At 40.7% G+C, this 12450-nt stretch overlaps 1 pseudogene; it reads right to left on the reverse strand.

Annotated features, from left to right (window-relative positions):
* Positions 1-10795: 10795 nt before the first annotated feature.
* LOC148025079 (germin-like protein 8-5 pseudogene) lies at positions 10796-11532 on the reverse strand (annotated as a pseudogene).
* Positions 11533-12450: the final 918 nt, after the last annotated feature.

The following is a 12450-nucleotide window of genomic DNA, read 5'->3' on the forward strand; positions in this document are numbered from 1 at the left end:
CCCGGGATTTTTACATCCATTCCCTTGAATTTTCCACCTAACCCTCTTTCTGTGAGGTTTCCACCCAAGTCCCCTTTCTCTTTGAAATTTCCACCTTAGCCCCTTCTTCTTGCAATTCCTACCCAAGTCCCCTTAAAGTTTGACTTATCCCAGTAATTAAATCCTTGTTCCCCCCTTTAAGAATTTCACAAAGCCCATCTAAAACTACCTTCCTTGGGCTTTTCATAGGCCTTATCAAGCGGGTTTTATTACCCCCAAGGTTTTAAGCACCTTTTTTTTCCTTGCCTTCCCTTTTAAATTCCATCATAGGCCGGGTTCTTTTCTTCTATAAAAAAAAAACCCTTCCCACATAAGCCTTCTAAAACCATTTCATGGAGGAAGCCTATACAGCCTTCTAAAGCCGATTCCGAGAAATCGTGCAAGCGGTCACAAAGGGAGTTTCGTGTTCGAAGGAGACGGGCCAAGATCATAAGTCCGCGACCAATGCAAGAAGGTCAAAGTCATGATGGCTCCTAAGAAGGCACAAGGCGCAACCACAGGAGGATCATCTCCTAACATCCATGTGGACATTTCACCACAAGTCCAGGTTTTTCTTCCTAATTTTGATTAACGTCATAATATTTCAATTGTGCATGGATCATTTATGGAATTAGGATGCACTTTTTTTATTGAAATACCTTGACTAAATTAAAAGAAATAACTTCGATCAAGGAATTGGTCATTTGTATTAAACGAATGAAAAAGAAGAGCATAAGATCTTTATGCATTTCTGGCAAGTGGTTATTATGCATTGCAAAGTAACGAACTCAGATTAACTAATGCCCATCTTTATAAAATTGAAATTACTGATGTACACTTTCGATTATGCATGGGAAAGAATAAATCATATGTCACATTATTAGGCATCTTTCCTTCGAAATGATTCATTAAAAGAAGGTCGCTAATAATACGTAGGAATTTACAAGGCATGGAAATGGTTCTTAAAATTGCGTAAAGTAGATTAAAATCTAGTCAATTGGCTTAAATCTCAATCAACTACGTAAATAGTTACGAAAGGTTATACAATGCTTATTCAGCATATGAAAATCTCATTTAGAAAAGAAGTTAGAAAAAGGTTGCATGGTTCACATAAAACCCTATCGCTTAGTAGCATGAATCTTAAATGCATCAATAGAAGTTATGTCGTAACTTAGCATATGTTTTGATTTTAACCAGAAAAGTAGGCTTTGTAAATATACTCAAACGTAGGAAATGAATCATGTGGTTACGAGAAGGGTATCGTAAATACCTTAAAGAATAGATAAGTAAATTGGTTTACCCTAAAAACACCTAAACCGCAAGTAGCTCGTTCAAGAAGGGTTAAATCAATGCAACATATCCCAAAGAGCTAACTAGGGTTTAGCACATTGAGGACGTGACCTAATCGCTCTTATTGCCAAAGCTAAAACTCTTATACCCTAAAGACTTGCCCTCATTCACGGAATGTAGGGACAATAGGACACACTTGCGAGAAACGATCTAGGGTTTTTACCCTAAGGATCGCTCGCTAAAAGAATGAAACTCGATTTGGATTTAGACCTTTAGGACCTACAATATCGACCTAGTGCAATCAGGAACGGATTGTTATGAAGATACCCTAACCCTGTTTCCTATCTAATCATGATTTCGTGATTAGACAACGCCATTCGATGGGTAAAATAGTCCCATGATTTTGATGCGACACTCGCGCAATAGGTTGCAGAGTCACATGATCTTGTGATTTGATCAAAAGGGAATGGCCAATTCCTCGGAATGAGATTGGCAGATTCTTACGCAAGTTTATCTTGCAAGAGGAGAAATAATCGTCGTGATATAGTATCTTTCTTGGGTAAAGTAACCAAGATACGAGGATTAGATATTTGCTTGGAAGAAAAAGTCCAATTAGTAAATTGGAATAACATATTTACTGCTAATAGAACTTAAGGTATTGGTTAAGTTGGGTTAGTAGGGTACGGCCCTAACCCAAGGATATAGGGTTAACAAACAAACCCTTGGGGATCTTGCCAAGTCGAAATTGATCCTGGATCGAGTGCTGGATGCATTCGGAGAGAAAGATTCACTCCTTAGCAATTCGCCAAATAAACGACCACTCGAATTGATTGTGCTTGTAACAGTTTAGAAAGCACTGTTTGCATTGTTTGCTCAAGGAACTAAAGGACGAAAAGATATCTAATGCTTCAGGTTGAAAGCCTGAAGGGAGAGGCAGCTTCAGTTACCCCCGACTGCCTGCCTGACCCTAACCAAGGGGGTTGTTGACCGCGCCGGGAACGTGGACCGAACCCGCCGCGAGAGGTTTCTCCGTTGAGCTCTACTTGGAGCAAGAGGACGCTTGGGTGCCAGGGGGGGCTCTGGCCATAAATCCCTCGCCTTCCGGGTCCTGCACAAGGGGCTAACGTGACTCGGGATTGGATCTCGAGGCCGGCATACTAGTTTACGAGCGGAAGCTTGGAATAGTGATCCCTGTGGATTACTGGATAGCCCTCGGGCGGATTATGGACAAGCCTACGGGCGAAACTCCTTGTATTTCAAAGATAAAATGATGAAATGTTAAAAAAAGAACTTGCTTGATATTGTTTTTCTATGTCACGTAATAATATTACGTGAATGAACCAGTGCTTAACATGATTAATTAAAGAAGCTGATTGTTATATGTCAAATTAATGTGTTAGATAATTACATAACTAAAACAAACCGAGGAAAGTGCGGAGGATGGACCATGGGTCCGTCCTACGGTTGGGTGGTCCCGGTTAGCCGGGAACTTTTCTCAAAAATCTTGAAGAACAACGGGATGATCATCATCATCAAAACAAATAACAAGAGCGATGACCTAGAGTTACATCTTACCCGATTTACGCTGTTTTAGGGGAACGGAATGGGACTATGCCTTATGGCAGAGAGGTTGAGCCTTGCATCCCTCTCGTTTCCCATTCTCCTTGAACCAAGTGCAACGTGAACCCGCTTCGGACCTGGCGTTTCTGCGTAAAGTAGTTCGCTCGGGTCTGACGCTAGTTGCTCTTAGTTAATGACCAATCATGAAAACCCTAATTCCGGTCGATCCTAAGTGGGAACGGCCAGGATACTTCCGCTACGTGGCAGACGCGAGAAGACCTAGATTGCAAATCCCGTAACATTCCATGGGAGTGCCGGGCGGAACTTTCTAGACATCCTTTCCGATGGACTGCTAAGACGTGTCCTGGATGATACTAGTGGATACGTTACACATATTTTCAAAAACAATTATAAAAAACTACGCAAAGCGTGCATAGATTGTTTGAAGCATGTAAAGAGAGAGAGAGAGAGATAAACAAACAGAGAGAAAGCAAAGAATATTGAGAGAGAGAGGAAGAACTCATCTTCTTTGCTTATTCTGACGGGTGGTGGCTAGGTTGTAAGCTCCTTGTCCTCTTTCTTCCTTCCCTTGGTAGGTTGCTTGATTCTTCTTCTCTTCCTTGCTATTTGACTCTTGTTCTTTAGTCTCTGGCTCTTCCTTCCTCCTCTTTTTACTCTTATTTCCTTCCCTCCTTGTCTTTATGAAGTGATAGATAAACATGATTAGTGATGTCGAGCTCGAGCTGCAGAAAACGCACAAAAAATATAAGAAAATATTGGTTTGAAAAGAAAGCCACAACTTTTTTTTTAAAAAAATATTTTCACGTAGCGCATCTGTAAGTGCATGTAATTTCGCGTGTATATGCGTAGATAAAAGATATTACACATGCTAATAGACGCGATTACAATTAAACTTATTAAAATGCTAGCTTATGGTATTTTTTTTAAATCAACATGACTTTCCTAGTCTTTCAATATCAAAATGTTTGTCTCCATGTTGTAAGTATCAAAATATTTAGGGAATATGACATATATATCAAATGAAATTATATATATCCTTATGATTCATGTGTAATTATGTTGTTATCTTCTACTAGTATGGGACATGCTGAGTCAACAAACAGTACATCCTCTAGTGAGGACGAGACATTGCGTCTTCACAATCGAGACGTTTGGCTACGACGGAAAATCAAATGTATGTGTGATCATTGTCGAGGATATTTTTTTCGAGCACGTCAAATCACAATGTCACACCTCAGCATGTACGGAGAGTGGGACTAAGAAAAAGACCCAGTAATTTTTACTAATTTATTTGCACAAATATTATTGATCTATGTTGCGTCTTCACCATTAAACAAAACCTCCCTTTTTTTATTGAGCAAGATGCGGTACCACATCCTCAAATAGTCCCTTAAGGGCATCGAGAGGTTGCAAAGCGTCGACGCGAGGAGACAGAGTCCTCAAGAAGAGTAGAGACTCATGATGATGAAAGCAGCCCTCTTCAAACGCCCCATCAAGTTTTGAAGGAAGAGATTTTGGACAAAATGGTGCACGATTTATTTTTCCATGAGGTTCGAGGGGAGGGTACCACTAGAGAGATAGATGACCTGCTACACATAGCGTCGAAAACTCCATTGTACGAATGTTGCACATACTCCATTCTACATGCATCTCTCGAGATACTAAACATACAAACCATTTATGGATGGAGTAATTCTAGCTTGAATGTATTATTGAAGTATATAACAATTGATATTAATTTATAAATGCTTCTAGATAATATTTGTAGTTTATTTACTCTGTTTGCACAATATATACAAGTTATTATCACAAATGCTTCCAAATAGAAATAAATTACCAACTAAAAGGGAGCAAGTAAGGCGTTTCTTGACATCTCTTAGAGGTCTCAATTACATTAAAATACATGCATGTGTCAATGATTGCATCTTATTTCGTGGGGATCATGCATCTGCACGATAGTGTCCTATTTGTGGTGAACCAAGATACAACCAGGAGATGAAATCAATGGATGTGCCTCGTAAGGTTTTGCGACATTTTTCTATTATTCCATGTATTCAACTTATTTTTAAGTGTGAATCTATTGCGAGACTCATGTCATGGCATGCTAGTCACCATTCAAGTGATAAAAAGTGGAGAATTCCTTCAGACACACCAACTTGAAAACACGTAGAAAATTTGTGGTCTACTTTCAAAGAAGATCCCAAAAATTTGAGATTTGGTCTAGGATTAGATGGAATAAATCCATTTGGCATTAAAATCACCTCATATAGTGTATGGCCAATAGTATTGGTGAACTAGAATATCCCTCTGTCCATGGTAATAAAAAAGGATATGTAATGTTTTTCATTTTGATTCCTGAAAAACACAAAGTAAAAAACATGGACGTTTACTTAGAGCCTTTGAACGAGGAGCTTGAAATGCTATGGAGAGGTATTAAGGTGCAAGATGTGAGTGCATCATTGTCCTCTAGATATTTCACTTTAAAGGACATGTTGTTGTGGACCATGCATGACTTTCTAAGCTATGGAGAGTTTTCAGGTAGTTGTGTATTCTCACTACAATAGAAACGAGGCATAGACGCGCAAAGTCGGGCGCGTCTATCATAGCATCTATATACGCGTGTAAACGTGCGTGTAAATAGACGCGTACTTTGCATTTATATATCCGCGCTTATACATGCAAAAATAGACGCACACGTCAAAATTCAAATCATACTTAAATCATTTCTTTTCAAACTACGCCTTTCCTTTCCTACGTTTTTTGCGGTTCTGAAGCTTGAGTTTAGCCTACATGCAGTCTCTTCATGCCTTACCTAGTCTCTTCATGCCTCACCTCCTTATGACTCACCTCTTTTTTCATTTCAAACACACAAGAAGGGAAAAATGAAAGCCAAGGAGAGGAAGAAAGAGAGAACAAGAGAGAGGAGAACAAGAAGAAGCAGCAAGCAAGTAAGCAACCATCAAGGGAGGGTAACTTACCAAGGAGAGGAAGAATGAGAAGGAAGAAGTGCCACCACCCGCCACACCAAACACCCAAGGTGAGTCTCTCTCTCTCTCTCTCTCTCTCTCTCTCTCTCTCTCTCTCTCTCTCTCTCTCTCTCTCTCTCTCTCTTTCTATCTTCCTCTCTCTGCTCTGTCTGTGTATTTAGGATTTGTGATTCCATTATGTATTGCATTTTGTAAATCAATAATGGCGGTCATCCGCTAAAATCAGCCGACCGAGCGCATCTGATAGCGCGTCTACATCTCAGTGTAGACGCAAATATAGATGCAAAAAATATTTTTCTAGGGGCGCGTCTTTGAGCGCGTGTGAGGGCGCGTGTGCTCTGGAGTGTACACGCGAGGATACACGCGCTGACAGATGCCCGCAGAGACGCAAGTATAGACGTGCACAGAGACACAGGTATAGACGCTATATGTAATATGTTTTATCTACACAGGGTAATATGATTTTTCTTGTGTAGATGTGAAATCCTGGATCCTCCAGCATCCCATTCAACAAGGAGCAATTCATGGGGGAGATGACCAATTAACTTGGTCGCCCTCCCACTGCAGATGAGGTTTTCAGTGTGATGTCTAGAACACCTATTACATCTTTGCCTACATAGGGATCAGCTCTGCTGAGGTACATGGATCAACCGAAGCACGTACATTTGCAGAGACACGTGTATCAAGTGAGGTAGAGGGTAGTGCACGTTGAGGGAGGAGGGAGAGTGGTGCGGGAGGATGAGGAGGTCGAGGGCTTTGTGGGGGTTGCCTAGGTGGTGGCTCTCGATCACCCTCACTGGAAAATGAGAGGTGAGCCTCCACAAATGTACTACTCTATCACTGATGTTGGTGGTATCTTGCATGACTTTGAGGGGAGGGAAGAGATAGCCTACTTGAGAAGTGTGGTGCATGCCACATACAAAGATTGCAGGATTCCCTTCAAGCATTAAAAAAATGGTTTGTGGCAAGAGGTGCTGCGGGCAGTACATAAAAGGTACCCTAATCCCGAGAATTCACGATTCTCAGATGATTGGGGACCGTCAAAGATGAGAGACGCGCTTCATAACAAGAGGTCCCACCTTATGACGAGCGCCAAGAAGTCATTGCGGAGACAAGAGCAGGGGCGCCCTGGATATGGCCAACCACCCAATTGTCACTGCAAGGAGTGGAAAGAGGCCAAGAAGAGAGCAACATAGAAAATGACAAGTCGCCAGCATACAGAGGCGCGACGTGTCTAGATGGCAACCATGGAATCGTTGCATTATGGATCGAGTGGCAGGGAGTCATGGGAGGCTAAGTTTGTAAGTATTATTTGATTTTTTAAAATTAAATTTTATAATTTGTTTCACTTCATTATGTAGTGTGTTTTAATACGTTGTATGTTCAAATTGTTTTGTAGTTCCATATCGTTGGTAAGATGCCTACTCCTAGAGAGGTAAGCTACCATCGAGGTCATAACCGAGCGTCCACTTGGAAGCATTTCTACGAGGAGGGACTCATTACTGAGGAGCAATATAATCGCACCATGAGGTTTCCACCACCAGAAGAGGTATGTTTTATTTTTTACATGAAAAGTATAGATAACTCTAATTTATTGTTTGTAATGGTATTTGTATACCTTAATCCTTTATGTTGGCGAGCCCTGATGCAGTTAAGGATAGCGAAGGGGGGGACTAGCAGTAGCGGTGGCGGCAACGGCATCAGCACAGGCAGCGGTGGTGGTAGCGATGATGATGCCTCTTCTGAGGAGATATAGAGGAGCCCCATGCATGCATGCCTCCCCTTAGCTTGTAATTTTCATTTTTGATATGTATTACTTTCAGCTAGTGCTTGCGACCATGACGTCACAAGCACTAGAACTCATAATGTAAAAACGTTTCATCTATATGTATGAAATTTTGTGTGTAACATACATTGTTTTGTTTTCAATATCCAATCTTCGAAATAATCTCTCTGTTTTCCCTAAGCATACAATTTGATGTTGATGGGGGGGAAAAAACCAGAGAGTATGTGGCTTGCATTTTTTTTTCATACCTCTGTTTTGCGCGTCTATCAGCGCGTCTAAATTGTAGGATAAATACGCGTCTATTCTCATCAAAAACTTTCAGAGTAAACGCGGTTTTAGACACGTTAATACATGCGTGTATAGACGCACAATATGAATATGTCCGCTTTTTTACAAATATGAGTATATATTTACGTAGTGCGTTTATACACGCGTCTATAGGGGCATCTACGTGTGCGTGTAACTCTAATTATAAGCACGCTTTTAGACAAGATTTTGTAGACGCGCAAATAGACGCATTAATAAACGCGTCCGATATTTTTTTTCACAATTCAAATATTGCGTCTACAAGTGCGTCTATGAACCCTTTTTGTTGTAGTGTCTATTTTATTTATTCTTACCCTTAATTAAATATATGTCATCATTAATCCACTTGTTTCCATAGGTTTAACTACATCAGGATATCATGCATATCCAATTTGTGGTCCCTCTCTAGTTTCTTCTAGACCGACATGCTTAAAGAATGTTATCTATGACAATCATCATCGTTTTCTTCCTATTGACCACCCCAAATATGCACCCCTCCACTAATGGAAGAACTCCACAATCTCTGACCATTCAAGATTGGAAGGACACTTGGACACATGCCAATGATCATCCTCCACTCGGCATGAGTCGGTAACTAGTTTACTTCTTTTGTTTGTCTTTAAAGTACACTCCATTATGAGAATGAGAAATAATATATTGTTTGTGCCTTAGATTCTCTATATTTTTTCGTCTCCCATTTTGGACTGAACTCAAGATCAATCACCTGTTGGACCCCATATATATATTCAAGAATATTGCCTCTACATTATGAAATCACTTAATTGGGGCTTGTGATTCTGTCAATGTAAGGGAGGATTTACGTAGTGTTGGATGTATGAGAGGAAAGATTGAGTTACCGCATGCACCTTGGATGTTGTCGAAGATCGAAGAAAAGATGGTGAAGCAGCAGATATGTAGCTTTCGAACTCCCACAGGATATATGAGATGCCTCAAGGGAGCCTTCATAAAGAAAAAGAAAAAATGTATGGAGAAACTATCCGGTTTGAAGTCGCACGATTGGCACAAAATGATTCAGGTAATGATTTTTATAGCCATAAATATATTAATTAGTAGAGTAACTATATAGACTAATTAACAATGTATGAATATTTACATACAGTTCATCCTTCCTACTAGCATATCCCATTGTGTTTCGAAAGATGTGTGTGATATCATTTACAAGATGGGTGAGCTCGCGAGGTATGTATACATTATACTTATTTTTTAGGTAATGTTCCATATTCAAAACATTTAAGTGCACTTCCACCTCATATTGATATAGATTGGCTACATGAAGAAATAGAGAAGATGAAAAAAGAGGAAACAATGGATATATCGCAAGAGAAGTGAAAATATATCGCAAGAGGAGTGGAAATTATCTTTAGTTATATATGATTTAATAATTTCACATGTTTCATCTTTAACTAAATCATTAATATGATCTCAACAATATACTACTAGTGCACATTGTTCAATACTATTTGGTGTGAAGGCAAACATTTTCGGACTCAATGTATAGATGATAAGAGAAATACCCAGGATTGTGGTATCCTTGCAAACTTCCAAGATACCAATGCACCATGGAAGGTTATTGTGGCTTGATCCAAGATATTTTGAAGCTTGACTTTAGGCAATTTTTAGATATATGTATTAGATGCGAAGTGGTTTAAAGAAGTAGTAACAACGGGTGAGCATTGCACAATTAGACGTCATCCAAGTGGTTTTGTAGTGATTGACTCTACAAAATTTCACCAAGGCAATAATGACACATTCGTATTATCTCAACAATGCGAGCAGGTATATTAGAAGCTATTTATTTTCATATATATTACTTCTTGATACATTCTCAAAATACAATAAATATCTATGTTGCTTACTTTTTGTTTTTTAAATACAGGTTGTATCACCCAATGGTTTAAAACAATAACCGATGGTAGCACGTCATCTCCATATCTAATCATTCAAAACCAATATATGGTAATGCTACCAACATAGAGATAGTTGATGACAATCCAACAATCAATGATGATGCCATGATCGATGATATACATGATGCAATGCAAGATGATCCCCGTGAGGATGTTCAAGGAAGTGCAAAAGAGGATAACAATATGGTTACAGATGATGATGAAGAAATTGAGCATAGTAATACTTTTGACAGTGGGATAGACTTATTTGTTTCATTGTCTATTGGTAACATAGACCTAGAGGTAGATAGTCTAGCAAGGGCGGATCTCATTGAAGATGAGATTGATCATTCATTGTAGCATATAATTAGCTTTGAATGATCGGATGTATATTTGTAATACTCAGAAACAACTAAAATATCAATTAAGAGCCATTTACTTTTGTGATACATATAATGTTTGTTGTATTATAGTATTAGAATTGAATGCGCACATCCAAAGAACAATGCACCAAGATGCACAAAGAAGTACAATTGCGTAAGCTATATTAGATCACACAGAAGTAAAGTTGATAACGTATTCTAAAAAATACTAGTTGTTAAGATGTTTGATCATATTTAGGGACTTTATGAGAAATGAAAAATATGTGCATTTATTTTTGCATCTATAAACGCGTTTAAAAACGTGGGTATATAATAGACCCATCTTTTGCATCTATATACTAATACCAATAGATACGCTGATAAATGCGTCCACTATAGTGTGGTACAAAAACGATGTTGATGACTGATTTAGCTAGGTTCCACACGAAATGGTTGGTCTTATTCTAGCAAGTAGTTTCTGTCTAATATTCAACTGTGTTCAGTAGCGTGTTATCGTAATGATTGGTAGTTTCTTCCTCATACTTAATTGATCATCTGCTATGCCGGCTGCTGCATGACGGTGGTGGCGACGCTTTTCTTGAGGCGGTTGACCTCCTCCTGATCGCCGTCTTTGTCGTTGCGGAGGCCGAAGGCGATCTCCAGAACCTCCTCCGGGAGGGGAGGGTTAGCAGCGAAAAGGGCCGGGGCGACTTGCGATGTGCCGGGGTTCTGGCTGTTGAGGGCGGAGATGGCGAGGGCGGGCATCTCCTTGCTAGGGTTGAGCTGGAAGTGGATGAGGCCGCGGGGGAAGACGAACAGGTCGCCCTTCCGGATGGTCTGCTGAAAGAGGGTGTTGGCGTTGGTAGAGACGAAACCCACCACCAGGGTGCCCTCCGCCAGGAAGAGAACCTCGGTGGCGCGAGGGTGGACATGTGGAGGGTTGAGGCCGTTGGGCGCAAAGTCGATTCGAGCGACGGACAGGCCCTGCGTGTTGAGCCCCCCGAAGTTGAGGCCGGTGGCCAGGTTGACGGCGCTTCCGAGGGCCTTGTTGAAGGGGCCTTCACCTGCTGCGGGTTCTTGCACACGAGCCCATTGATAGTGATCAGCTGCTGCTGCTCAGCATCCTTCGACGACTGATGATCATCGCCGCCGGGCATGAGGGCCACGCAGAAGTCTTGCAAGGGGTCTTCATCCGCCGCTGCCACGCGCTGAACGACGATCATCATCGCCAACATAATCCAGACGGCGCCCAGCTGCGGCCGATCATGTCTCACTATTCTTGACGGGCTGGCCATGTTAACTACCTCAATCTTTCTATGAGCCAATTATGATTGCAGGATGCAGACGTGCAATGCGCTAGTCGCTCAACAAATACTAGTTTTCTTTCCCTTTTTTTTCTTGGACAATTATAATGTCGTATCACTTGGCCGCTACTGAGCGCTACTTTTTGTTATATTGCATTGGCACCCGATGGCTTCTGAGGTCCTGCGCAGCTATGCATGAATCACTTCTAGCTGTTATATAAGCCTCATCCCTCCTGACCTAGTCCGCCACTAGCAGTCTAGCTTCCCGTCTAAGAGCTGAATTGGTATAACCAGGAATGATTAGTCCCCAGCCAGGTCCTAGCGATCCCGTCCCGGCAGACCCTTTCAAGCGTTTGCGTCAAACTGCAGTCATCACACGCCTTATGACACTTCGTCTAGAGGAGAACTATTATGCCAACTTTTCCATAAAATTTTCATCTCGCAAAGATCCCGTTCTTTTGAATCACCATATTCGTCCTCCACTTTTCCGAAGCCATCCAGATCTTTGTTGTCACCACCTAATGATCGTCACGATTAATGGTCTTGCCCATTCAATAAATTTCTTCTCGACATCATCGGGTCTCTTTCGTTACAAGTTTTGAACCAAGAGCTCACATGGGATTTGACATCATTTGCAATTTAAACTCTGCATACATTTATTTGAGAGATATTCTCATCATAATCCGTAGAAAGAGGAGTGAGAGCAAAATATGGTTCTCCTCAAACACATATGGAGTATGACCGAAATCATTCCAGCCCACCATCACAATGTGCATCAATAAACTCATTGGTATCTATTCATTAGTATGAGAACTAATAAAGTCATTAAAATATGTGTCAAAATAATCTTTGATATTTATTGATGCGTATACTAATGCATAGTTCAACCTGTGCAACAAAACACACCGA

The sequence above is a fragment of the Lygodium microphyllum genome, chromosome 15, assembly GCF_053477565.2.
Source record: "Lygodium microphyllum isolate KBCC chromosome 15, Lygodium_microphyllum_v1.1.10, whole genome shotgun sequence".
Classification (NCBI taxonomy): Eukaryota; Viridiplantae; Streptophyta; class Polypodiopsida; order Schizaeales; family Lygodiaceae; genus Lygodium; species Lygodium microphyllum.